This window comes from Manis pentadactyla, chromosome 15 (assembly GCF_030020395.1).
Source record: "Manis pentadactyla isolate mManPen7 chromosome 15, mManPen7.hap1, whole genome shotgun sequence".
Lineage (NCBI taxonomy): Eukaryota > Metazoa > Chordata > Mammalia > Pholidota > Manidae > Manis > Manis pentadactyla.
In genome coordinates, this window is record NC_080033.1 from 9,980,972 (window position 1) to 10,008,545 (window position 27,574).

Here is a 27,574-nt window from a genome sequence, read left to right on the forward strand (position 1 = left end):
AAGGAGCTCTGGGAAAGGGAGGCGATGACAACACGCCATGCCTTACTGAGCATAATTAACCTGCTGTAAAGTCTAAAGGAAAACAATCTAATTCTTCTGTACACTGACCCTGAGGCTTCCGATCTTATTCCTTCATTTCACACCTCACGTGCACGTCATTCTGAGGCATCTTCTTCCAGACCTAGGGCGTGTCCAGCGCCTCTCCACTGCTGACGCTCTCACCGGAGCCGCCAGCGAGCATGCGGGTTGTCACTGAATCTCTGAGCCGGGCTGCAGGTATGGTTTTGAACCTCGATTTCTTCGAGTCTGTTGTCAACTCATCATCCTGAGGTACCTTTCAAGTTGCAGGCCAGACCCCAGGACCTTTGTGTCCAAAGACTCAAAAGCTCACATCTAGATATAGATAAAACCCTATGATGTACAATAAGCTACAGGACCCTACGGGGTCCTCTTACCAGTTATGAGCCACTCTTTCTGCTCCCCCTTTGCTTGGTATTTCAGCTGCTCTGGCTTATTTCCCCAGTTACTGTAATGGCCTCCTTTCCACCTTCCTTTAGCTCCTTCCCAGGGAGGAATTCACTGACCACAGTCTGCCGGATCCTTCTCTGTGCGGTCTACGTAATCCTATTTATTTTGTCCCAATACCATTATCCTCTGTCTTCAGCACAACACATCCTGACGTCTGATGTCATTAAAATAAGCTCCATGAAGTATATATATTTACTTCATTTCTTTGCTACTGGGTCCCCAGCAAGGAAGAGTGTCTGCAACATCGTCAGTTCTAAATGAGAACTGCGACCTGCGCAGCGAACCAGCGGGTCTGTGCTCTCTCTCTCCGCAGGCTCTGGGGCCGTCCTCCGTGCTGTCAGCATCTTGCACCTGCTCTCGTCAGCAGCCCACGGCCCCGAAGCTCCAGACAGCACGCCTCGGGGCAGAGTGGAGTATTGGTGCTCTTCCGGCTTTCAAACAAAACAATGGCCCCTTAAAGACACTGAGGTTGAAGTGGGATGAATCTAGAGTGGAAATGCAGAAGCTGTGGACGGGGGTGAAGGACCGAACCCAGACGTGACAGCTGAGTGCAGAGACGGCAGGGCAGCAGATCCCCGTGCTGGGGCCCCCTGGCCTGGGCACCCCGACATCATTCTTTAGTCGTTACTAAAGCGCGGGTGCTCTGATGTGGCTAAGACATCTCATCAAGGAGACTGGAGGGTCAGATGTCAATTCCAGGGTCAAATGTAGAGCTTAGGACAAATAAATCCCCTTTATTTTTATGCTTTTGTCTGGAGTACAGTCACTTCTGCTCAAGCTGCACACCCACTTGATGTCAAGGTGTCTGTTCTCTCTCCCAGGACATAAGGGCAGCAAAGGCACAGCTCGCTGCCCGGAGCTGGCCTTACTAAGGTTCCCGTGATGTCACGTGAACTCCACTCTGGGCGTACTTAGTCCAGGAAAAATATTACAGAATTCACAGGTGACTATGTTGTTTCTTCTATTTTTTGACCCCACCTCAGGTATTTCCTGGCCTAATTTAATGGCTGTCTGATAATCTACATGATCACTGTGGTTTGTGGCTTCTTTAACCCATTTTGTGATCCTCTAACCCAGGAGTTGGTAAATGCTTTCTATAAAGGGCCTGGTATTTCTATAAAGAGAGCTGGTATTTTAGATTTTGCAGGCCATCTGGTCACCGGCAAAGTGACTCAACTTTGCTGTTGTAGCATGAAAACAGCTAGAGACAACACATAAATGAACATATGAAATGTCATTTATAGCAACAGACGATGTCTGACCGATGGGCTGTAGTTTGCTGAGCCCTGTTCTAATCTATCCTGTTACTTACGCAGCACAGATCTGATCATGTAAGAGTTCTCTTTAAACTTTCACTGGTTGTGTCTGTGTGTGTCTGTATGTAATCCACTGCCCTGGAAAACACAGCCTCTTCCGAAATTATGCACAACCTATGGCCAGTAATTCACAGAAAAGGCATCAGAACTGCTCTAGAACTTTCTTTAAAAAATAATCCATAACCACCACTGTGGGGAAGTTGGGGTTCCTATGGCCAGGATCCTCACTGAACTTAAACCACCTGATGATGTAACTGGCCTGTTGCTAGGCTACCACTTCCTCACCTTTAGGCAATATGGTATTATTGCGCTACACAGAGGGCTCGGCCCAGAGAAGGAGGCAGTGATGCTAGTGCTCGACCTACCGCCGGGGGAACAAGCCAGATAATAAACCGCTTTCACCCCCAAAGAACGTTTTGCTGTCAATTTCTTTGGTCACATGGGCTCCATAGCGAACTTGCCCGGGGCTGAAACCCATTGGCAAGACAACCACTTAGCACGGATTCCCAGGCTCTGACAGAAGTGAGTCTATACTTAAAGCCTCACTTAATTTTCCCACCGGATGTACGGGTAGCTGACAGGATTGCTCCTCGGAACACTGACCCGGGGCGCCATCCAGCCCGTCACAGGAACCACAGCCTGTGCTTAGCTGCTTAGGTGGAACTGGGGTCAGGATAGCGTTTTGTCTCAGTGAGGTTTTCTCCCCACAGGTTTTGCCCGGTGTAACTATAAAAAAGCCCCAGATTGTCAATTTTTAGGTGAGATGAAAAATAGCTTCCTAAAATCGTATCCTTAACGACTGCACGCTCTGCGGTGGACAGTGGAGGTGCCCCCCCGCCTGCCCTCACTGTTGCTGCTGGTCCGGCTGCTGTGTCTGCGGGTCATTCCGTTCCTTTCGTTCTGGCTGTTGTCGAGAGATTCTCTTCCCTGAGGCCTGATGTTTGAGGTGTGAAGTTCTTTTCCCTTTGTTTCCGATTTTTTATTTCCTATTTTTTCTGGTGGTAGGGACTCAGAATTTAGGGGGAAAAAGTCCAGCCTTTGTGTCTTTATATACTGTCTCTTCCGAACTCTGTGCAATGTTGTTTTATCTTCTGTGTCTTGTACTCTAGTTCACATTTTGGTCACTGGGCCACATTTTGTGAGGTAAACATCCCATCAGTTAGCTGAAAGAGAACTAGTCAACGGGGAGATAGAGGCCACAAATGAACGCAGAATTCTTAACTCCAGTGTGGAAGGGGTGTGGCTTAACACAGCTGCTCAGTGGTGCCTGGAAGGAGCCAGTTTCTTTGACCATTTCAGGCCCTTGTTAAGATAAATAGGCTCAAATGCTCAAGGTTGCTGCTGTGCTTGGGGTTACACTCAGCTGATAGCAACTTAGCAGGACCTGGACAGGTGCAGATTTCGGCAGGGGGTGGTGGGGGGGTATTGAATGTGGGTCAGGAGGAGGAATCAAGCTGCTAGGGGCGGGGCTGAGTCAAAATTTGGGCTTTCACTGGGGAGACAAAGCTCATGGGTAAGATTTATGTTAAAACAAAACAGATACAAACACGGTGGAGGGAGACCCTGATGGGGAATATCTGGATCAGACCCTCTGTTGGAGGCTGGGTATTTTAAACCCATTTAATTGAAACTTGTAAGAGACCCCTATGTGCCTCCCCACTCCCCAAGATCATGTTGTCCTCTTATCTATTTATAAGTAAGGAAACACAGGACTCAGTGGCCTGATGTGACACAGCCCCTAAGAAGCAGAGCAAGACTCGAATCCAGTGTTCATCAGACAGTAGAGCCCACAGCTTGTGCTGAAGCTCCCTTTGTGCAGAAATTAGGGTCTTGTGGGCTTGTGGGGCAAACCAGCATAGAGGTTAGGACACTGTGGGTCAGTGTCCCATGGACACTGGGCAATGTTTGGAGATATTTTTATTGTCACAACTGGAGGAGGGGCTCTCCCGACACCTAACGGGTGGAGCCCAGGGAAGTGACTAACCTGTTAGGAGGCAGGGGACAGCTCCACAGCAAAGGACGAGTCTGGCTCAAAATCTCAGAAGTGCTGAAATCGAGAAACGCTCCAGGCGATCCATCAACAGAAGGGGACAATGGGCCTGGCCGGGGTGCGATTTGGCCCCCAGGGGACACGAGGCAAATGTCTAGAGACATTTTTTTTTTACACATAGCATCCAGTTTACCATTTTCATCATTTCACCGCATACAATCCAGTGGGCTTTTGTACATTTAAGAGACGGTGCCACTGTCACCCCCATCTAGTTGCAGAGGACGCCACCCCGCCCACATGCGCACGGCTGCTCTCCGCCTCTGTGGAGGTGACAGCCCCAGGGACTTGGGGCCAGAAGTGGTTGTGCTACTAGCTTCTAGTGCGCAGTCCGGGGTGCTGCAAGACACCCCACAACACGTGGCAGCCGTGCAGCAAACAGTCCAGCGTCCGGAGGTTGAAAACCAGCCACAGGTGGAGAGCAGGTGAGGCCTCCTGTCTGATCCACGTCTTCAGGATGCTGTGCCCTCCCTCTCGCTCCATGCAGGGTAAACAAAGACCCGAGGAGGAGGCTATTTTTCCTACTCTCTCCCCTGCCAGAGAGCAGGTGTGGAGAACCTCAGCCTGGAGGTGTCGGGTGGCCCCACGCCGCAGCCTGCAGCTCCCCCTGCCCACCCTCAGCTCTGCAGGGGCCTGAGGGCCTCAAGGGCTGCAGACTCACATCTCCTCTTGCCACCCTGCTGAGCCTTGGTGAGTCTCAGAGAGAAGGTGAAGGGCCACACTGAGCCTGGAAAAGGGGGAAAGTGGTGAGTTTGGGGCTGACCTCACCAGTCGCCAGGGCTTCTCTTCTGGGCATGGAAGGGGGCTCCTTGTTGAGCACAAGGTGGTTGGGAACACATATTGGGGTTATCAACTCACTTCCCTTATGAAAAGTCTTAGTAGAGGATGGCTAAGACCCAAATCCTGGGGGACTCAGGGCTTGATACTCTTTTGCCCCCCAAAACACTTGCCAGCCCTTCTCCAGCTCATTCTGATTCCAGGACTCCGAGCCAGGGGCCTGTGGCCGCTACATGTCTGATGTGTGTGACTCGCCTTTCCAGCAGGCAGAATAGGGAAGAGAGCAGGGTGGCCATGAGCGCGCTTGGGGTTGTGCCGAGTTAGAGGAACAGCTTTGGTCCAGGTTGGTTGGACGAAGCTGGTAACATAACCTGAACAGCCAGGAAAAAATAATTAGGGGTTCAGAGAAACAGATGTGGGCGCCCAGCTTAGAGAAACCGAAGCCATGGCATTAGATGAGATTGATCCAGACTTGTGTCCAAAGAGAGGTGAGTCTCCTGACAGCTCCTGACTGCCGCTGGGGAGCCCGTGGCGTGCCCGTGTCTTGGAGGAAGTGGTCGGGTACAACCAACAGAGGAACCGACCTCAGAGGAGGTCTGAGAAGGTCCACTGCGTGTTCCAGGAAGCTAGTTTGCGTTTATCCCAAAAACAGCTTCAGAGGAAGCCCGGGGTGAGAAACCTGTGGTTAAGGAGTGAGCCTCCGGGGAGCAAAGAGCCGGTGTGGGCGATGCCTCGGGGGGTCGGCGCTCAGGGCCCAGGCCAGGAGAGCAGAAGGGGTGGGCTTTCTCCCACAGGAGGGCCGTGTTCTGAGGCTGAGCTCCTGGCCCGCACCTGGGGCTGGGAGGCACATGGTTAAATGCCCAGCGCAGCATCACTGCTCATTGCAAGGCTGTAAGGAGCCTCCCTCCATCCTATCCTGTCGGCAAATGAAGGTGGAAACAGCAGGGACGTGTCTTGTCACAGGGGCGCAGGCTCGGTCTGGTCCTTCCCCTGCCTCCTGGCTCTGCGGTAGGTGTGTTGTGCAAAACGAGATGAAGAAACCAGGGAGGGCAGACTTGAGGTCCCGTCTTTCTGCTGCCACTGGGAATAGGGAAGAACCCAGGGCGACGAGCACAGAAGGAAGGGCAGCAGGGCTGAGTAGGGGAGGGAGACGCCACCTTCCCTCGTCCCCGTGGAACTGGGGTGCTGTGGTATCGACCTGCAGAGACACATTCTCCAGTCCAGCACCTTGAGAGGAAGGGAGCCAGGCTGGACCCGCTGTGGGTGGGCCTGCTTTGCCAAAATGCTTCAACATATATGCACAATGTAACATCGTTCAGTCGTGAGAAAGAAGGAGATGCTGCCATCCGTGGCAACGTGGATGGGCCTGGAGGCCACTGCCAGGTGAGATAAGGCGGACAAGAAATACCGCGTGACCTCACTTACACGCGGACACACAGAAACAGAGGGGCACCCATGTTTCCCAGGGGCTCAGGAGGGGGAATGGGGAGATGTGGTTTCAGGGCACAAACTTACAACTAGTAAATGAATTTGTAATTAAATAAATTAGACCTCATGCACCTCATTGTGATTGTCAACAGCACTGTGTTATGAACAACAATGCTGCATGACTGCTGAGGGGCGAGATCTTAACTGTTCCCGCCCCAAGAAAAGGAACGCTAATCATCTCACGGGATGGCGGTGCTGGTGGGCTCGTGCCAAGGCGGCAGCGGTGCTGCGGTGTGCCAGCGCGTCCCATCAGCAGGTGTACATCTTAAACTTACACAGTGCTGTATGTCAGTTACAAAATGGAAAATGCTTCTCATTTTGGGAAGATGGACCCCTTGTTTGTGTCCCTGACTCTGCCCCAGATGTGCCCTCTGCACCTCTCATGGTTCATCCACAACATCACTACCAACCTGACCAACTCCCTCCCTCCCTCCCCCACATCTCCGCTCCCCATGCTTCATCTTGCTGTCTGGAATATAAGCCGTGTTCAGTATTTCAAAAAGAGGAACGCGGCGCCTGTCCATTTGGCCTCGTCCTGTGGACCAGTTCTGCAAGACTGACCTTGGTGAGGAGGAGAGAAGGACCCCAGAGGCAGAGGCGCCTCCCATCCTCTGAGGGGGCCCCTTTGCCCAGGCCAGTCCCTTTCTTCTGTATCTGGACACCAAGGCCCCTCTACCTTACACACTTTGCCCGTGAGACTCTAGATCTCTTGCAGGAAGTTAGGATATGGAAAACCTGGAATGCCACGACGCTCCACGCAAGTCCATCTTATATTGGGATGGGAACTGTAATTTGATATAAACTTTGAAATTCCTGAATCTCAGAACACCTGGAGGAAGAACAGAAGGAAGAAAATTCAGGACTGGGGCCACTGATAATGAGGTAATAATTGGTGGGATTTTCAGTCCCCTATAGGACAAGGAATCCCCTGTAGACAAGAAAACTGATGTACAGCTTTACACTACAGATGGTAGGAATTCCAGGCGGATTGCAGATGCTAGGAGGCACGGAGCAGCTTCTGTCAGAGCCCTGTGCTGCTTACTCGGTGTTCTTTATATCATCAAATATCCATGTTATCCCTTTGAGGCTGGAATGCATGTTCTCTGATATTTAACAGAAAACTCAGATTTAGAGAATGGATTTGACCTGGGTGAGGGGTCGGAACACTGGGGCGGGTGGGAGGGGCCCATGTAATGGGTATATTCAAGGGCCGATCACGTAGGAATTCTCAGGAGCACAGAGCTCACGGTGCCCGACGGCATTGCAAGGACCATCGTCGGGAGCCTCGAGTCCTAAGCTGTGCTCTGGCCCTGTTTATATACCCGCTGAGTCAACGACCTTTCCTGAGAGCTCTCTCAGCCGCGGGAGCTGGGACACGGCCATCAGATCCGCCGTGATTTAATGCACGTGAGCGCCTGGCAGAGACAGGAAAACGGACACGAATGCCGTGCTGGAGTTCAAGTACCTGCTAGAGAGAAATGGCAGGTGCTCCAGGGGTATGAATGTGGACTCGTAAGTCAAACTGGAAACTTTTTTGGAGGAGATGATATGTACTTGGAGACACGAAGAACGAGGCAAGGTGTGGATGAAGAAGCGAAGCAGACAGAATCTTGGGGTGGCGTAGGGTAGGGGGTCGGCTCGTGGCTGAGATCCGGCGGGGACAGGCTGCCGTAGCTGTGCATCAGTTTTCTTGTCTGCAGCCTGCATCTCCATGACCTGGAGGTTGCCTGTCTGGCTCCTGTTCCATGTGCTAAGAGCCTATTCTGTAAGGGTTGCTAAACATTTTGAATGACATGTTGCAGAGAAAAGACAGAATACATAGGAATAAGGACCCCAGTAGGAAGGCAATATTCCCGTGGCCACGATGTTAATGAAGGAGGTGATTTCAGGGGAGACCAGAGGGGTTGAAACTTTGGTTTGCAGTAAGAAGGCACAAAAACACACAGACTCTAGCAGAGATGATGGGATCTGTCTGCAGAAGAAATTTAGCACCCTCTCTCCTGCCCGCTCCAGCATGCTTCGCCAGCCCCCACGCATCTGTCCCAGTGTCCAGCAGTGGCTCCCTCCTCCGAGGGCTCAATACAGAGCTCACACAGCCCAAGGTCACCACCCACGGTCACCATCAGCTCTCAGCTCTACTCGGGGCCACCACGTCTCCCGTCATTCGTTCAGGAGTCTTCGTGTTCTGAACCTTCTCCTGCCTTCCCGGCTGGAAGCGGTGTTGGCTTCCTCTCTAGCCCTCTTCCTGCAAAGCCAGTCTTCAGCCAGGAGGCCCCCGAGAGCCATCAGGACCAGGAAAGCCAGGCCAATCCGCAGGAGATTCTGGGCCGTGTGATTCCAGAGGGCAAGGTCTGGGGTCAGAAGAGCAGAGTGCGCGCTGGCAGGGACCCACGACAGGGTGAGTGGCAGGGCGCCTCACTCACCGTGCCCTTGCTGCCCTCTGACCCGCTCCTGCCCAGCTCCTCCCTGGGAGGCCGGCCACCCACTCTCCTTGCTGGAATCCTGCCTCTGTGGTTAACGAGGGCGGGTCCCCCAAGTCTGCAGATGGTGAGGAGCGTGAAGACGTGAGGAAGAAAGCTGGCGTCGGCCTCTTCCATCCCAGCCTCCCCTTCCCTGGGCTACAGCCCCCCACCCCCCACATCCTACAGCTTTTCGAGGTCCCCACCCCACATCCCAGGTCCTGGGGGCTCCATCGGGCGGCTACAGGCCCTAAACGAGCTGGCCGGTGCCCACCATCACCTCCCTGACATCATTTCCAGACCCACTTTGCTGTTCTTTCATGAGGCTGGCCATCCCTCCGCCTTAGGGCATAGGCACTGACCAGTCCCTCTTTCTGGAAACTCCTTTCTCCAGCTGGCCACGGGACTGACGCCCTCAACTCCGTCAGATATTTGCTCTGATGCCCCCTTCTCTGTGAAGCCAGTTCAGACGACCCTTGCCCCCTGCCCTCCCAGTCACCTTATCCCTGTTCTGCCTTTTTCCCATATCATCGCCTCTTCGCGTGCTATGCAATCGGTTCCATTATCCTGACCTGGACTCACGGTCTGCCTTCTGCTGGGCCACACGGGCCCCAGAGGCAGGGCTGCTTGTCTGCTGGGCCGACGGAGCCGCAGCTCGCAGCCCATGCTGTGCGCTCAGTGGGTATCCCGAGGGGACAGCACGTTCGCAGGGCCCCTGGGGGTTCGGTTCCTCCCCCCAGGCTAGAAGTCACTGTCACTCACCAGAAGAGGTGAGCTCTGCGGGCGCAAGGCTGCTGTCCCCAGCATCTCCTGGCAATGGGGACAAGGGAGAGCAAGGGTTTGGGCTTTCTCTGGGCTTCCTCCCCCGCGTGGCCCTGTGGCATGTCCTGTGGACCGCCTGCTGCTCCTGTCCCCAGGGAAGGGGCGGATGCGGGGGTCGGGATGTCCCCTCCTGTCCTCCTCTTGCACCTGCCCCTCCGCTGCCGTCCTCGGCGCTGCTGGGGGTCCCAGAAGGACACGGAGAGGACGGGAGGTTTCCTCACCTGTGACCAGGAGCCTCACAGGCTCACTGGGGAAAGACTAGGCGTGGCTGTTGTAGGAACCGAAGCATCTGTACGTCCCTCTGTGGGCCGTGCTCACGAGGCCCAGGAAGAATGCCACCTGGCCACTCCTGTGTCTGCGCTGTGGTGGCCAGGTCGGCCCTCCTTGAGCAGGAAGGAGGTGCTGGTCGCAGTCTCTAGATGGCAGTAGAAGGTCACACTCTCTCCTGAGACCACCTGCGGCCCGGGATGGACTGAGAGCGTGGGGGTGTCATACATTTCTGTGGGGGAAGGTGGCCGGTGGGTAAGGGGCGTCTGTGTCCTTCTGCAATATCTCCCATCCCCTCGTCCACGAGACCCGATGTCGCTCCCCAGAATCCCGGTCTCTTCTCTTTCCTGGCTGTCATGGTCATGGACACATGCTCCGTGCTCTCCCCCGTCAAGACCGAGGAGCTTCCAGGACAGGGGTGTTTGGGGTGAACTGCTCCCCGTCAGTGGTCCTTAGAGTCGGGTTCCTGGGGCAGCATTGTCAGTGTTGCCTGGGAGCGTGTTAGGAACGAGGATTCCCAGACTCCACCCCAGACCCACTGCATCCAACATCGGGGTGCAGCAGCCTCCTGCGTTTTTAAAAATTGTTACTGTTTTCAATTGCTGTAGAATACAGGTAACACGAAATGTGCCACCTTAACCATTTTTAAGTGCACCACCGAGAGGTGTCTAGCACATTCACACCGATGCTCAGCCACCACCACCACCACCTGTAAGCCTTCTTCTTGTCTTGCAAAACCGAAACCCTGTCCCATTAACCAGTGCCCGCCCTGTCCCAGCCCCTGGCCAGCGCTATTCTACCTTCTGTCCCTACGCAGCTGACTATTCCAGGGACGCCATCAAAGTGGAATCCCACAGTGTCCGTCCTTTAGCAAATGGCTCTGTAGGAGGGGTTCTCATCTAATCACTGGTTGAAGTTGGGAGGCCCAGAGCCCCCAGCCTCATTTTGAGACTCCCCTGAAGGGCCGTCCCAGGCCTGGAGCTCCACACGTGCTGGGCTGGGGTCTCTGGGACACAGCACCGCAGTCCGCCTGCGCCCTCTGCCCGGCCCGCTGCCCTCGCCCTCCTCAGGGGCTGTCTTTGAGGACATGCCCCAGGAGCCCCCTGCACAGAAACATCCACTTCGACCTCTTACCAGGAGAACCTGCCCTAAGTCACTAGGCCCCTAGGACACAGACAGCAGTCAGTAGGAGACCCCACAGGTCATCACGGGTTACTCAGTCTCTGCGTGGGGCTTGGAGGGGCCCGGAGGGGCCTAGCAAGCAGTGACGCTGCCCCGGATTCAGGCTGAGATGACTCTACGGCTGCAGAACGGGGCGTTTACCTGTTACCACCAGATCCAGGGGGTCACTAGACTCGGCCCACAGCTCCCCACTTCGGTACGAGCAGCTGTACTGCCCCGCAGTGAGGGAGGTCATGGCCGAGAGGGAGAACTTCACTTTGATCATCACTCCAGGTGGTTTCTGTCTCTCCAAGGCCACAAGGCATCCCTCGAAATACAACTGGTACTCAACGGCGCCGCGAGCGCCCTGGCACCAGATGGTCACTGGCCTTCCCTTCAGAACCATGAAATTGGGTTGGGCCCAGATGACGGGTTTCCAGAGAGTCTCTGGAAGGGAATCAGAGCCTGGGGTTGCAGACAAAGTCCCCCCCGCCCACCTGTGCCCAGCAACTGGCCCCACGCCCTAACCGGATCCCAGAAGCTGGAGCCCTGGCCTGGCCCCCAGCTGTTGCTCCCGGGAGGATCTTGAACCTGAACCCCCAGGAGTGACTCTGGGGCTTCGAGGGAGGGGCTCACGTGTCTGCCTGCTGATCCTCTGGCTCAGATACAGCCCTGGAAGACAGGCTAGTGAGCTTCGCTGTCTCGCCCACCCAGACCCCTGGGTTCCGTCTCCCTTCCACGCGAGACCTCACCGAGGCAGAGCAGGGCAGCCAGAGCAGAAGGCACGGCACAGATCCTGGCGCAGGTCCTGCCCAGCTGACGTGGAGCAGCCGGCGGCACACAGCGACCAGGAGGCACAGGATGTGGGGGCTGAAACTAGCACCTGTGACCATGGGGCTTTTCACGAGTCGCAGCTCTCCCCTCCACCTCTGACCGCGGGGCACCAGGAAAGGACATGCTTCTCACCGCACAGCCGGTCATATCCGGGGCCCAACCAGGTCTGCGGACAATGGTCTGCCTCACCTGAAACTCATTTCTGGGTCCACTTTTTGAAATGTGGACATTATGTGCAGGGAAGGCATAGGGCAGGGTACAAAGCAAAAACCTTAGAATCACCAAAAAACTGAGGTTGACCTTGGTTTTCCTGTGTACCGTGTGTGTAGGTTTGGATAAGGTAACTGGCTTCATCAGAATGGAAGAGATTTGTCGCGTTTCAACAGAACGCTGCTTTTAAACAGAAATGTTCTATTTCTTACCTAAGCACACTCCTTTAGTCTGTTATAAAGCAGACATTAAATATTAAAATCTCAGATATTTTAATATATTTTAAAACTCAAAATGTGCCCATTGTTCTTCTGTTTTAAAGGGTTTAAACAGTTTGTGAAAATGAAACGTATGTCAATTTATATTCTGCCTCACATCCCATGAAAAAAATCTCCGTCCCCAATCTATTTTCTTTTGTTCTTATTTCTGGATGTTGTCAAACATTCTCCATTTACTTTCTTATTTATATACAATAAAATTTACTCCTTTGGTGTCCAGTTATATGAGTTTTGATAAATGCATATAGTCCTGTGACCAACACCTTAATCAAAATATAGAACAGTTTCACCCTCGTGTAAGTGAAACCAGTATTATTTGTCTTTGCGTGTCTGGCCTATTTTCTTTGGCCTCGTGTCCTCTGGATTCAGTCATGTGATTGCAAACAACAGCTTTTTCATTCCGTTCTTTTCTTTTGCCTTCAGTCCTCAGCTCCAAATGCCAGAATGCCCCTTCTCCAGCCGGCCAACAGCCATCCAGTCTGCCTGTCTCGAGACTCCACCAGAATGTCTTTACAATATTTTGAGGGGAGGCTTCATCCTCGTGTGTGTGACGCCGTGCTCAGAAGCCCCCCTGAGGAGGACAAGCTGCAGTGGATCGCTTGCTCTCGGTCAAGAGGAGAGCGTGGACAGCAAACCCCGAGGCAGGCTCTGACCTCAGATCCGGTGCGCGGCTCCCTTGTGGACAGGGCCACCCACCGGACTGTTGCTGTCTTGTCCTCCTACTGGGGGTGTCCAGTATAGGGCTCAACGGGCATGAAGTTGGGGGCTTCTCCAGCTGACTCTCTGTCTTGTGTGATTTGGAGACTTTAGCCTGGAAAGACTTACAGGAAAGACAGTGTGCAGGAAGTGGGTGACAACTCAGGGCCACCCGTCAGTTTCCATGTTGACCACATACAGAGAGAGCAGACACAGAGCACGCCAGTGAGAAACCTGGCTGAACGCTATGGTTTTTCTTTTTATTGAAGTGTACTTGATTCAAAAGACTGTATTGGTTTTCAGTGTACAACACAGTGATTGGACAGTTACATGCATGATTAAATCTCAACCCAACTAGTCTAGTTACTATCTGTCAACATACAAAGATGCTACAGAGCTATTGACTATATTCTCTATGCCATACTTTTATCCTTGTGACTAATTTATAGTATGATTGAGATTTTGAGCCCCTTTATCATCGCCTTCACCTGTTCCGCGCACCCATCCCAACCCCTCCCCCATGTGAGCCTCCGGTCACTTCTCAGTGTCTCCGAGTCTCCTGCTGTTCTGTTCATAGATTCCACCTGTGAGTGTCATCGTATGGTATTTGCCTTTCTGCCTGCCTTATCTCACTAGGCATATACCCATCTGCGGTTTTTGATTGCACTCGGCCTGAGCGGGAGGCAGGGAGAAGATGTGGGACAAGCCCACCTGGAGGTGAGAGCAATGCCCCTGGGCCGAGAGAGTCCATCTGCTCATCTTGTCCCGCCAGACTCCATCCACAGCCTGAAGGGAAGTCGCTAATCAGTCCCTGTCAGGAGAGGGCTCGTTGTCCTTTGGGGATAAAGTGACCCAGGGCATAGAAATAGCTCCCCTGCAGAAAGCTCCCTAGAGACACTGGGATTCTGTTTAAAAGGCTCATTGATATTATGTTCCTGGGAAATTATTTTGCAAGTTGGGACGGAAGTCCCTGGAGTCTGAATCAACCCCCTGGCACCACCGAGGATGAAGTTAATCTCTCCACACGTGGTCCTAACTGGGGTCAGCAGGGACTTTAGAGAATGGGTCAAGCCTCTGTGTCCTTAGGGTTTCTTCTCTTACTATTTTAATAATTAATATAGACAGAAAGCAGTTCTATGTCTCAAGTCCTTTGGGGTTGCTAATTCTTCTGTAATAATTTTGGGGTTCTTTGTTTCCGCATGAGGTTTGCAGTACTTACTGATGGTCATTTACAGTGAATTTTCTTACCTAAGGGATTCCAGCACCCATGTTTCTGTGCACTGACAGCAGGTCTTGTCTTCCACTCTCTTCTCTGGGGTTTCTCAGATGTCCAGTGGGCTGTAGACAATTTTACATTCATTTACGGGTCTGTTCCCACACAGCTCAGAAAGGAAATTCAATCTCTCATTCTTGTGAAAAGACATCTGTGTTTTGATTTTTCATAAGTCTGCTTCCAGACTTTCCGGCAAAGGGAAGTTTTCTTGTCATTCTGAGATGGTGATCAGAGCAATTCCAGAAATGCTTTTCCTAAGAGGGAAATCCTTGCCAAGACTGCCTTTACACCAGTGTTTTCTCTGGGCAGTGTTAACTCTATGCAGAGGTCTCTGTTCAAAAGACTTGCATCGTGACGTTTTAAGACCAGGTCTGTTTTCTCTGGAAGGTACTGAAACCATACCCCAGCACTTAGACATCATATTCTACCCAGAAGCCAAAAGTTCAGAACTCCATTTAATCAAGATGGTTTGAAGTTTCCATTCTGGGAGTGGGTGAATTCCCTTTTCACTTCCCCCTATTTAAAAAACTTCCTGGCTTTATTAAGGATAATTGACAAATAGAAAATTGTATATATTTAGGGTATACAACATGATGGTTTAATATATTTACACATTGTGAAATGATTAATACAATCAAGTTGTTCAACACATTCATCCCCTTCCCTGTTACGGTTTTGATGAATTTGATAAACATTAATACATTGGAGACAAACTGAAGATAATGAGCTGGAATTTCTACAGAGGAAGGGTGAAAAGCAGTCAGCAAGGAGAACTGAGAATGCCTTGCATTATTTTTATCATAGGGAGTGTGATTAGTTAAGCTAAGACTTCACTGAGAATTTAATCACTGACGTCAGAAAGGTGGGAGGTGCAAGCACATCGGCTACACGAAGGGAAATCCCATTTGACCGGTTTGAAGATGGGCCCACGCTTGGTAGCACCTCTCTCCCTCGCCTTCCACACGCGCTGGGGCACTCCGCAAGGTGTCTGCCTGGGGCGCTGAGGGCTTGGTCCAGATCTCCATTCTCTGACATTTCCATCGACTCCAGCTCAGGCCAGGCCGGTCTTCCTTGTGGGAAGCCTGGCGGCAGAGCCAGTGTTCAGCCAGGATGGCCACGAGAGCCACAGGGACCAGCCCTGCCACACCCATGCGGATCCCGGTCTCCATCATGCAGTCTTGGTTCATGATACACAGAGATACAATCCAAAGGAGAGGAGCCATCACTGGTCACGCTCCACTCCTTCACCAGCCCAGGGCCCTGAATGGGGAGCTCATCTCCCTGTGTGGGGTTCCATCTGACCCCCTCCTCAACAAGCTCCTGCGTTCGTGAGAACCACATGGAGGCCGCCTGCCTGGGTGCGAGGGTGAGGAACGGCGGCCCCTGGGGGAGTCTTGTGCACGGGGAAGGAGGTGGTTTGGGGGATGCTGTGCTAGCTTTTCCTGGCAGAGCACCTGTTTATGTTCTTGCCTGATACCAAGGCCGTGGGCGGCCTGGAGAACCCCAGGGAGGAGGATACAGGGACGGGCTGGGCTGCACCTACCGGTGACCACAAGCTCCAGGGCCTTGCTGGGGGCCGACCACACGTAGGGGCTGCCACTGTACCAACCGTAGCACCTGTAGTTCCCTGAGAAGCTGGGGTTCACAGGACCCACGATGAAGTTGCCGCTGTGTCCCCCGTTTTGGTACTGGGACAAGGCAACTTCTCCATCCTTGGCCAGTGAAAATCTATCAAATGGGACGTGCGCTGAACCGCACTGGAGGGAAACCCTCTCTCCAAGCCTTGTCACACGGCCTCGATCAGCAGGGAGGAAGGGCTACCATACAAGCCTAAGAGAGGAGAGGGGGGCCCTTCAGCAGGCTCTCCCTCCTTCCCCCTCATCCCTGCCATGCACGCTGGGTCTGCGCAGAGAAGGGGAAACGCAGATGGTCCCTGCTCCAGAGGGACGGGAGCTGTTAGCGTCCTGTTGCACCAGCACAGGATGCACACTCTGCAAACAGGGCTGTGCACACAAGCAGCCTGCAGGCAAGAAGAGATGCCATCTGCGGGAGATGGAGAGCTGGTCTCTAAAGCCGGACAACACAGATGATTCTGTTCCCAAGTGTAATGCGCGGGATTTCCCCCACCCCATCGAGCAATTCTAAGACACCAGCGGGGCGTCCTACTATTCAGCTCAATTCTGATACTGTCCACATGGAGATCATGTCAGACCCCACGGTGTGAGGGCTCCGTCCTGTAAGACCACCCCCGCTTCGGACACCAGCTGAAAGTCCAGGTGATCCCCTGGGCTTCTGATGGACAGGCTACAAATCAGAAGTTCCCATGACCCTCTCTGGGTGTAATTAACTTGCTAGAGCAGCTCACAGAACTCAGAGAAGCTTTCTACTAGATCACTGGCTTATTATAAAAAGACATAACTCGGGAACTGCAGATGGAAGAGATGCCGGTGGCCAGGTGAGGGAGATGCACAGGGCCAGGGGGACAGGGCGAGGGGCTTCCAGGCTCCCTGGGCCCACCGCATTCCCCCAGTCTCCACGTGCTCACCACCCTGGAAGCTCTCTGAACCTACTGTCCTTTGGGGTTTTGATGGAGGCTTCATGAAAGAGGTGTAATGTCATGGCCATTGGTGATTGTGTCAACCTCCAGCCCCTCTCCCCTCGTGGGGGTGGGACCGAAAGTTCCAACCCTCCAACCCTCGACTCACCTGGCCAGTTCCCCTGGTGACCATCCCCATCTTTAGGTGCTTACCTAACGCCAGCTCATTAGCCTAACAAAAGACACCTTCAGTGCTCTCATCACAGGAAATTCCGATTCTTAGGAACCCAGTGCCAGGAACAAGATGAAGACCAAATATATACTTCTTATCGTACATCACACTGTCACAAATCATATTTTGGAACAAAAAAGGGGGGGGAATGGCATCCAAGAGTTTGAGGAGCTATGTGAGGGGCTGAGAGAGGTGACATAGTGTAAAAAGAATGTCAGGAGACAGAAGCACCTGGAAATTCAGGGCCCACCCTCAGAAACACAGGGTCAGGCCACTCTGAGGACAGAGCTTAACACTGAAGGCTGGACTTGTGCCGGGAACATAAGTCCCACGCCGTGCAGTTTTCCTTCCATATGGAAAAGCAAATTTCTGGAGGAGAAACCCAGTGCACACTACCTCAGCCAGGTACTCAGGGCCAGCATCAGCACCCATGTTCCTGGGTGCACGATGTACCCTTCACACAGAGCGGAGACGATGGCACTGAGCTCCTGTGGTCTTCCTCCCAGGATCCCAGAACCCCTGAGCCATCCCGAGGGAAGCATCGGGTGACTTCCAGGAGCCGGGCCCCCTGCAAGTACCTGACCAGTCCTCAAACTGCCCCGGTCGTCAAGGCCAAGGACAGTCTGACTGGAGCCTAGAGACAGGACAACGCAATGCCATGTGGTTGGGATCCTGGGACAGGTGAAGGACACTGGGTGAACCCTTAGAAATCCAAATAAACCTTGGACCTCAGCTCATAGTAATGGGTCGATGCTGGTTCATGAGCAGTAAGGCAGGTACCGTAGTCCTGGCAGATGTCACCGTCCTCCATGCCAGCTGCATAGGCTCTTCTGAATTTTTCTGTGGATCTGAAACTGTTCTAAGAATAAAGTCTGTGAAGAGATTTAAAAAAAGGACAATGCATGAGGGCTGGAGACCCTGGCCGCCTGCTCCCCTGTCCCCACCAGCTCCAGGGGGTCACTGCGCTCTGACCAGCTGTGCTGTTTCTCGTACCGGCCCTGATAACGCCCCGCGGTGTCTGCAGCCGTGTGGTTAATGATACATTCAGCCTTCTTCTGAAATCCCAGTTTCTTCTCCACCACCTTGTATGTGGAGTTTCCCAGGGTCCCAGGTGGCACAGGAAAGACTCAGGAGTCCCCAGCACAGGACTGTCACGGACTCGTTCCCTGGGACCACAGAACCAGGAGCAGCAGATACGACAGGGACCAGAGAGTCCTGCAAGGGACTCTGCAAGGGAACAGAGCTGGGGCTCGGGTGGCTCCCCGGGGAGAAGCCGTGCTTTCCTTCTCGATGGGGGAACACTTATAAATTATGGTGTGAAGGACCTATAATTCCTTCCTTTTTAAAATTGTTTTTTGGCTGTTTTCTAATTGTGGTAAAGTATATGTAACATAAAATTTACCACTTTAACCAGTTTTTAGGCTGCAGCTCCGTGCTGCTAACTACATTCGCCATACTGGGCAAACATGACCTCTATTTTCAGACATTTTTCATGATTCTCAACAGAAACGCTAACCCATGAAGCAACGACTCTCAGCTCGTCTTCCCTCAGCCACTGGCAGTCTCTAATCTACCCTCTTTCTCTGGGAAGTGGCCTATTTGAGGTACTTATGTCAGCGGAGGAATAAGATGTTTGTCTTTCTGCATCTGGCATATTTCACTTCACGTAACATCCTCAAGATTCATCCATGTTGTAACACGTGTCAGCCTGTCTTTTCTTTTTACATTGAATAATACTCCATTGCTGTGTCTACCACATTTTGATTATCCCTTCCTATCAATGGATATTTGGGGGGTCTCCACTTTTTGGCTAATGTGAATAATGCTGCTACAAACATCAGAGTACGAATGTGGGTTCAAGTCCCTGCTTTCCATTCCTTTGCTTTTTCACATGTTGGATTGTATAATGATTCCCTGTTTAGATTTTTGAGAAACTGAGTTCCTTCCTTTGCATTCATTTGGTTTTTGTGGTACAGTTCACATAGCATAAAATTTTAAAGTGTCCAATTCAGTGGCATGTAGTACATTCACAATGTTGTGCGACCGTCACCTCTCTGTAGTTCCATCTCATCACCCCTAAAGGAGACTGCATGCCCGTGAAAGGGTCACCCCCCATTCTGCTCTCCCCACAGCCCCCAGCAACCACCAGTCCGCCATGTTTGGCACCAAGTTTGTTTGGTGTCTGGTCGCCATGGCAATCTTCACCAGCATGGAGTTCTGCTCTTCCCTCTAAAGGGAGGGGCTGAGACTCGGAGAAACCATGCCAGTGGTCCCAGAGCACAGACGGAAGGGTTGTCAGATCTGGTTTGGCGACTAGGAAACTCCCTCCAGGCTCTGTGCTGTGCCCCCTGCCAGGTGGGCAGAGCATGCCGTCCTGAAGCAGGTGGAGGAGGCAGTGGACAGGGGTCTGCTGCATAGGGTGACCTGCTCTGTGAGACGGGGCCAGCAGGCTGGTGCCTGCAACCTGACCACTCCAGGGGCAGGACTGAGGACAGACAGGAGTCTGGAAAGGTTTGGGTGTAGAAGGGGCTGCCGTTCAGCTTTTGGCCCCAGTCCATTTGTGCTGACTGGCTTTGAGCAAGTGATTGTGCATCTGGGAAATTTCTGCTCTCAGCGTCAATCCCCAAGCAGAAACTAGCAAATGGGGGTGGGGGCGGAGAGGGGCTCTCAAAGCCGGTTCCCTGTATCGAGGCGTGTCATCTATTCTAGACCTGATGGCGGGGCGCTCGAATGCGGCTCTGGGAAGGAGGAGGAGGGGAGCTATCCGTCCCCGAGAATGTTGTCATCAAGCAAGACACACCTGCCCTGGCAGTTGCGGAAGCTGCGGACCAGATTCCCCACAGCTTGCAGGACCGCCTTACAGTCAGTACCATTACCCACCAGTACGTCCGTGCATTTGTGGCTCCAAAGTGCATGGAGGGATGCCTCCACTAACCCAGGCATACTGTTTGTTTACTATCGTGACCTAGACCTTCGGTTCTCAACATGGGGCAATTTTACCTCCGAGGGGGCAGTTTGGCAATGTCTGGATACATCTTTGGTTGTTACAACTGGGGTGGGAGATAACATGGGCGTCTACTGGGTAAGGACCAGGGGCCCTACAGTGCACAGAACTGCCCCCAAAACAAAGGATTATCTGGTCCCAAATGTCGGTAGTGCTGAGATTGAGAAACTCTGACCTAAACAGAACTGGTGAATATCTTTAATGAGACGATGATGTGGGGAATGTCAGATAATAATTTAAAAATGCACAAGTATATTGCTGTAGATCATGATGTGTGGTCTGCGGTATAAAGACGTGGAATTTGGAGGCCTGGTAACAGACGTGAGGGTCCTGAGACACGTGAGGATGAGGCCTGACTGCCCAGGCAAAGTAGGCAGCAGGTTTGGGGGACCACGGATGATAACAGAAGGACCTGAGTTAGTAAAACGGAGCAAGTGAGGGAGAAACTAAATCAAGGTCAGCGTGGATGAAGAGCAAAGACGTGGAGGGACAGTGTAAAGTGTGCCAGAGGAGACACAAGGCCAGGCGATGAGGGCTGGGGGAGCCTGGGGAGTCAGCAGGCTTATCTGAGGATAGATGACTGAGGAGTTTTAAGGGGAGATAAACATATTTATATTTCAAAGGCTACAGTCTTTAGAGGGAGCTGGTAGAGAGGAGATGTGGAGGCACAGGGGGTCACATCCATTAGGAGGCCAAGCCAGTAGCTCGGTGGCACACCTGGTCCTGGTACCACCTGGTGCTCAGCGCTGGGGTGGTGCACAGGAAAACACCAGCTGCACAGTCGGGCTGCCCCAAGGCGACATCCCTTTAAATGAAGTCAAGTGGATAGTCCGGAGAGAACTGGGCTGTGGAAACACGTAGACTCAAAACAGGAAAGGGTCTTTGGCAATGGCAGCGAGCCCCTGACGTCCTTATCCTTCCCCTTGCGAACACTCAGTGAGACACATGGCTTGAGGGGCAGAGACTGACAGGGGCAGAGATCCGCCTGGTTCTGAGCACGCTGTCTGAGGGGTCGGCAGAGGCAGGCCAGGGGGCGCAGCTCGGCCAACTGGAAGGCGCTCCAACGGGGACTTGTCTGTCCCCTCGGTGGACGGTCCCTCCAACCTTCCCGCCCCAGCACACAGGCAGCTGGGGAGACCAAAGGCCGTCTCTCCACTTAGGAGGCCAGAATGTCCTTGGCAGTCCCCAAAAGCACGGAGTCCTCAAGCTAAGAGGGACACCGACTGTGTGGGGGTCCCCCTTCTTCCTGTCTAGCCCGCCCGCGTGTCGGACTCACCAGGACAGAGGACGGTGACAGCTCTGGAGGCCATGGCCCGACACGGCCTCGGCCCAGCCCGCCTCCCGCTGTTGCATGTCCGCAGGGTGACAGACGTGGCAGTGAGACCCACGGGAAGTATGAGATCAGGGAATTTCCTCATCTACTGGCGCCTGAGAAACGGTTCCTTCCAGAGAGGCTAGTTGTGGAGAGCTCCCTGGTGGGGCTGAGGGGAGCCCAGCCTCCCTGCTCAGGTTTCACAGGGCAAGTGGGTGTTTCCCCAACCAGCGTCTAACGGGGCTCCAATCCTTCTTGGGACCAGATCCCACATTCAAATGGGAGGGCCTCAAGGAGAAGTCGTCAGAATTATTAAGGTATCTCTGACGTCCTGGTGTAATTTTCTTATTTCAGCCCATGAGAGCAGGTGGTTGTTTAGCCCATCTGATGAACACAATTATTTACCAGAGTGTTAGTCCGGATGCCCGTTACTTCATGCCGCTTATCCTGTCTTAACCCAGCAGGTGAGATCACTGGTCCTGGCCCGGGCAAGGGGACACTCGCCTTGTCCTCCCACTTACCTGCACTGTAGCATCAGCTTCCCCAAATTCGTCTTGTCAGCCACCTGCCGTAGGCGGAAGAGACGCCTCCACCGCCAGATGCGCCCCATAATCTGTGATCAGGTCATACTGCACGTCAGGGAGGAACGAGGCTGCCCAACGGCTGGCTTTAAAATGGGGAGGTTATTGTACGTGATCTGGGCGGCCCCAGTGGCGATCCCCGGAGAAGGAGGCAGGCAGGGGAGAGGATCCGGCGGGAGGTGTGGGGAGGGGCGTCAGCGCGGCTCTGCGCGAGGGAGCCCTGGCCGGTCATCAGCCCCGAAGGGGGAGGCGGGAGGCCTCGGGCAGGGAAGGCGGGCAGCTCTGGAGGCTGGGGGACGGGACATGCGCTGTCCCGGAGCCCACGAAGGAGGTGCCGCCTGCTGCTGTCTGATTTTAGCCCAGTGAGACCGGCTTCTGACTTCCGACCTCCAGAACTGAAAGATGACTTGAAAAGAAACTGCAGTTTTGCTCCACTAAGCTTGTGGAGACCTGTTACAGCGGCGGAAGGAAAGAAATGCACATGGCGTTCCCATTCCGTGGGGCAGCCCGGAGCGGCTGCATTAGTGTGGAGTCCTTCCTCCGTGGGGGCGAGAGACCGAGTCCCAGCTTCGCTGCGTGTCTGGGCACATGGACCCCCTCTAAGCACGGGGCCTCCCCCCCCAACCGCGCCCTCCCTCTCTCCCCCTCAAGTCCCCGGGAGGCTCATCTCGAGGCAGGCCGGGGGCGGAGCACGTGTGCAGCATCCCTGAGGGGTCAGGGGTCTCCCGTCGGCTGCCCCGGAGGGGGTCTCTGCTGCAGGAAGTCAGAGGTGAAGCCTCCTCAGGGGCCCCGCGCCCACCCAGGCCCCTCCTGCCCTCGCAGAGCCCGGGCATCAGAGAGGGAAGGGGACAGGCCCGAGGTCACAGAGCAGGAAGGTGGCAGGGCCAACCCTGGAACCCAAGGACCCCCTCTCCTGGGCGCCCACAGCCAGCAAAGGGGTCCTCAGTCACCCTCTGGAGCTGTGGCGCTTGGCTCTGTGGGTGGAAGGGGACCATGTGAAGGAGAGTGGGGAGAAACGGGGCTCCACCTCCCGCCCCCTGGGGCTCCCTCGTCACCTGCGCTGGCTCCTGGGGGTCCGGCCCCCCTTCCCAGAGTCCAGGGGGACTCGACGCTCCCTCTGGGATGTCCATGCGGACGGGGCCTCTGACCCTTGCATGGGCTGCCCCTGTGCCGCCGGGGCACTCGCCCTGTGGGCGAGGGGTCAGCAAGGGCCCCCAGGAAGCAGACAGTGGTGACGACCCGCACTGCCTCTCATCCCCCGAACTGAGCAGGGCCTGCCCTCCTCCGGGGTCCGCCTGGACCGCCTCCTCGTCCGCCTGGACGTGCAGACGCCAGTGCGGCCTCACGTGGGAGGCGAGGGAGGGTCTTGGGGGTGTGTCCTCAGTGCTTTCCCCCTCCCTTCACGGCTGGCTTCCTTCTCCCCAGAATTCCTGTGCAGGACGCCCCTCAGTTACGGCCTGAACAGTGCGGACCTCCACACGCGGGCGGGTTGGGGCTTCCTCACCCGGGACAGGAAGGTGCAGCCGGTCACTCTGGGCGGACCACGCGTGGGGAGACGCTGTCCCCCATCCGTCACCTATCAGGGGGTGCGCTCCTGTGGGCTGGGTCGCAGGGCCCGGGGGGGACGCTGCTGGGAGGCCCCCCCTGCGACTCCGCCCTGCAGCCAGCTGGTCGGTTCTCTGCTGGTCGCCCCAGGGCACCCGGGGGGGGGGGCTGGGGGACGCGGGTTCTCGCGTTTTCCTAGCAGGAAAGCCGGCTGCCCGGGTGGGGAGGGCTTCTCTCTGAAGAGCCTGCAGCTGGTGGAGAACCCGCCCTCCGCGCTCCCGGCCTGGCGCCCATCTCTCCTGGCCCCTCCTCCCTCTGTCTCTGACCTCGCCTCCCTTTTATTTCTCTTCCTATTTGTATTTTTTATTCTCTTTGCCTGTCCTCGGGTTGGTTTGGTTTGATCTGTCATTTTCTTTCTCTCCCCAACTCTCATTTTGTGCTGTCCCCATCTTTCTGCATTGCCTGTCATCTGACGCTGTCACCTACCCATCACCTGTCAGCTCTCAGCTATCATCTCTCTCTCTCATCTGTGTATCTATCTAATCTTCTATCAACTCCATCTCCGTGACTTTCTCTGCCTCTCTTGGGAATCTCTGTCAACCGCCACCCCCCAGTGCCCTCTTTCTCTGTCTTTGTGGCCCGCACTTGGGGGTCTGCTTTCCCCTCCCATCTTTCTCTCCATCTCTGTGTCCTCTTCTCTTTCTCTCCACCGTTGTCTTTCTTGTTCCCTGTCTCTGAGCCAGTGTCTCTCTCCCATCCCTCCGGCTCATTCTGTGTGTGTGCACGCGAGTGTGTGTGGCTCATTCTGTGTGCGTGCAGGCGTGTGTTTCTGTGTCTCTGCTTTTCATGGACTGATTTCTCTCTGTTGCATCTCTCTGCGGGCTTTGGACCTCAGGAATCCTATAACTTCTGGAGGGACCTGAGACACAATTTTGGGGGACCCATAAAACATGCCCACATACAGGGGCTGGTGCTTGGCTCCTCCACCCAGGACCATGGTAACCTGGGACACATCCTGGCTCAATCACGTGGAAGGAAGTCATGCCAGAATAAAAACCAAGCGTCTGTAGCACCACATGGCGTGAGGACACGGGGCCCACGGCATCAGCCTGGGATGGGCCAGCCTGACCCTGAAACTTAGGTCAGGTACCTGGTGTCTTTGGGCCATCCTGGTGGAGAAGAGAGTGTGGAGCTAAGTGGAAACCAAGCTTCTAAATGGCCCCAGGTCTCTGAACAGAGCGGAGAGGCGCCCTCTCCCTGCCATGTGTGCATCTGCCTGCATCTCTCCCTTCGTCCTTATGCCCACTCTGCCCCCTGCCTTCACCTCTGTGCTGTCCTTCATGTGGTCCTGGATGGTCCCCACCCGGCTGTCTCTCTGGATGGAGCCCTCACCCAGCCTGTCGTCATAAGAACCTCACGTTCATCCCTGTCACCTGCTGGGGCTTCCGATACCTGGGACTTGCCTTCTGTACCCCGCAGAGGATGGGGAGAGTGTGGACACTCTCACCTGTGACCACGATGTCCAGGGGGCCCCTGGGGGCCGACCACACATGGGGGGCATGGCTGAGAGAGCCAAAGCCTCTGTAGGTCCCCAGAAGGGCAATTGCCACAGGGCCCGTGGAGAGGCTGGCATGGGAGCCCCCGGCACGGAGCTGCCCACCGAGGCCAGGGGCCCCGGATGCTCCATCTCTGTGAAGAATGAAGCTTTCGTACACAGTCTCTGAGCAACACTGCAGGGTCATCACGTACTCTTCCAGGTTGATCAGGGGACCCGGCTGGGCCAAGAGGGAAGGTTTTCTGCAGAAACTGAAGAACATACATCGCATGAGTTTAGGGAAGCCATCCCTCCTCACCACATTCCAGGGGACCCAAAATGGGAGACCCCTGCGTCAGTCTCTCCTCTTCTCTGCATCTCTGTGTCCCCCTCTGTCTTCTCCCTCCTTTCCTCTGTTTCTCTGCCTCTGGTGGAGCCCAGCTCCATTCCCACGGTGCTCATCTGAGGCATGTTTGCTCTCGACCCATTTCCCACAGAGCCCTTCCTGAGTTCTCCGGTGGGGTCAGGAGAGAGGCCACCGCATGCTGCGGTCAGCCCCGTGTGCACTGGGGCCTCCCGGCCGCCTTCCCACAGGCCCTGCGACCCACCTGCTACGGCCCTTTCGGCCGCTCTTCCAATGGGACGGCAGGAGCCGAGGGCCCCACGGAAATGCTGGCGAGCTTGAGTGGTCATCGCGTCTGTGCCCTGTTGCCCCTGGCACCGCTTGCTTCCCGCACCACAGCTGACACCAGAGCCTCCCACACCCGCTCTCTGAGCACCACAATCTCCAGGTGCCCTTAGAGCCTGGCTCAGCCAAGGGGAGAGTGGCTGAGGAGGGTCTCTGGACCAGATTTCCCTGGACCCCCCTTTCTTTTTCACAAGGGATTCACCCACAAGGCTCCCTGTGGTAGACCCACCACTCATATTTGGGGTGGATGGCAACCCAAGGTTGGGAGAAGGGGCTCAGCCACTTGAGCACAGATCCTCTGGACCAATAAGAACCCTGGAAAAAAGACTCATAACGGATGATCCATCGCCATCCAAGACCCAGCCTCCCGCTCACGCCCTTGCTTGGCCCACGAGCCTCGCCAGCCAGGCCAGCGCTCGGCTGAGGATGAACTCGGCCATCAGAGCCCACCTTGCTCCCACGGGCAGGGCTCCCTGCTGGGGGAGGCCCAGACTTCCAGGCCAGCACTTCCGCCCTAGCACCCCCTTCCCTTCCTTCCCTTCCAGAACTCACCAAGCCTCCTTGCCAGGCACTCAGTCGCAGGCAGAAAGGTGCAGCTTCTGCTGAGCAGTGACCCAGACAAGTTGCCTTTATATTTCAGATGTTTTTTCATTGGTCCATAGAAACGCAACTGATTCCTGTATGTTGATTTTGTATCCTGCAACTTTACTGAATTCATCAATTAGTTCTAGAGTTCTTTTTGCTGGAGTCTTTAGGATTTTCTATATATAATATCATGTCATCTGCAAACAGAAACAGTTGTACATCTTTCTTTCTGATTTGGATGCCTTTTATTTCTTTTTTTGCTCTCTGATTTCTCTGGCTAGGATTTCCAGTACTATGTTGAATAAAAGCAAGAGTGGGCATCTTTGCTTTGTTCCTGATCTTAGAGGAAAAGCTTTTGACCTTTAACTGTTGGACATACTGTTAGCTGTGGGCTTGTCGTATATGGCCATTATTGTGTTGGGGTATATTCTTCTGCACCCAATTTGTTGAGCATTTTTTCATGAAAGGGAATTGCATTTTGTCAATGCTTTTTGGCATCTGTTGAGATGATCATAAGTTTTATCTTCCATTTTATTAACATGATATATCATATTAATCAATTTGCCTATGTTGAACCCCAGGAGTAAATCCCACTTGATCCTGGTGTATGACCCTTTGAATGTTTCAATGAGTTTGGTTTACTAATATTTTGTTCAGAATTTTTGCATCTATATGTGTACAGTGGTCTGTAATTTTATTTTCTCGTAGTGTCCTTATCTGGCATTCATATCAGGGACTGGCATCATAAAATTAGGGATTTTGTAGTTTGGGATTATTTCCTCTTCAATTATTTGGAAGAGTTTGAGGATGGAGGTGAGAGGACTGGTATTAGTTCTCTAAACATCTAGTAGAATTCTCCACTGAAACCATCCATTCTTGGGTTTCTGTATACTGGGAAGTTTTTTATTCTGCTTCAATTTCTTTACTCATATTGGTCTGTTCAGATTTTCTATTTCTTCTTGACCCTCAGTCTTGATAGGTTGTATGTTTCTAATAATTTATCCACATCTTCTCGGTTGTCCTGTTTCTTCATGTGTAAGTGTTTACGGTAGTTTTTCATGATCCTGTGGGTTCCTGTGGTATCACTTACAAAGTATCCTCTCATTTCTGATTTTATTTATTTGAGTCCTCTCATTTATTTCTGAGAAAACAATTTCTCAGATAAAGGTTTATCAATTTTGTTTATCTTCCTTTGCTAGCTTGGGGAAGCCTTTTTCCCATGGGTGAAAGTGATCCTGGGTCTAGTGGTGCAGGATTTATATTTTGTTTGGGGGTGATGTCACCAAATTCGGGGGGTGGTGGTGATGTCTCCTTGGCTCACCCACTTGGGTGCATGGCATTACCGACTGTGTGGGCCTTAATCGGGTGAGGCGGGGGCGGTCTGTGGGGGCTGTGAGGGCT

General features: G+C 53.7%; 1 long non-coding RNA gene and 1 pseudogene across 1 annotated transcript; both read right to left on the bottom strand.

The window, feature by feature from the left end:
* Nucleotides 1–8,217: 8,217 nt before the first annotated feature.
* Nucleotides 8,218–18,379, bottom strand: LOC118911579 (leukocyte immunoglobulin-like receptor subfamily A member 1; annotated as a pseudogene).
* A 2,154-nt stretch (nucleotides 18,380–20,533) lies between these two features.
* On the bottom strand, nucleotides 20,534–22,016 carry LOC130681040 (uncharacterized). Its single transcript, XR_008994081.1, has 3 exons — nucleotides 21,762–22,016; nucleotides 21,205–21,624; nucleotides 20,534–20,773 (listed from the first exon to the last, which is right to left on the bottom strand). It is a non-coding gene; the product is annotated as an uncharacterized LOC130681040 (long non-coding RNA).
* Nucleotides 22,017–27,574: the final 5,558 nt, after the last annotated feature.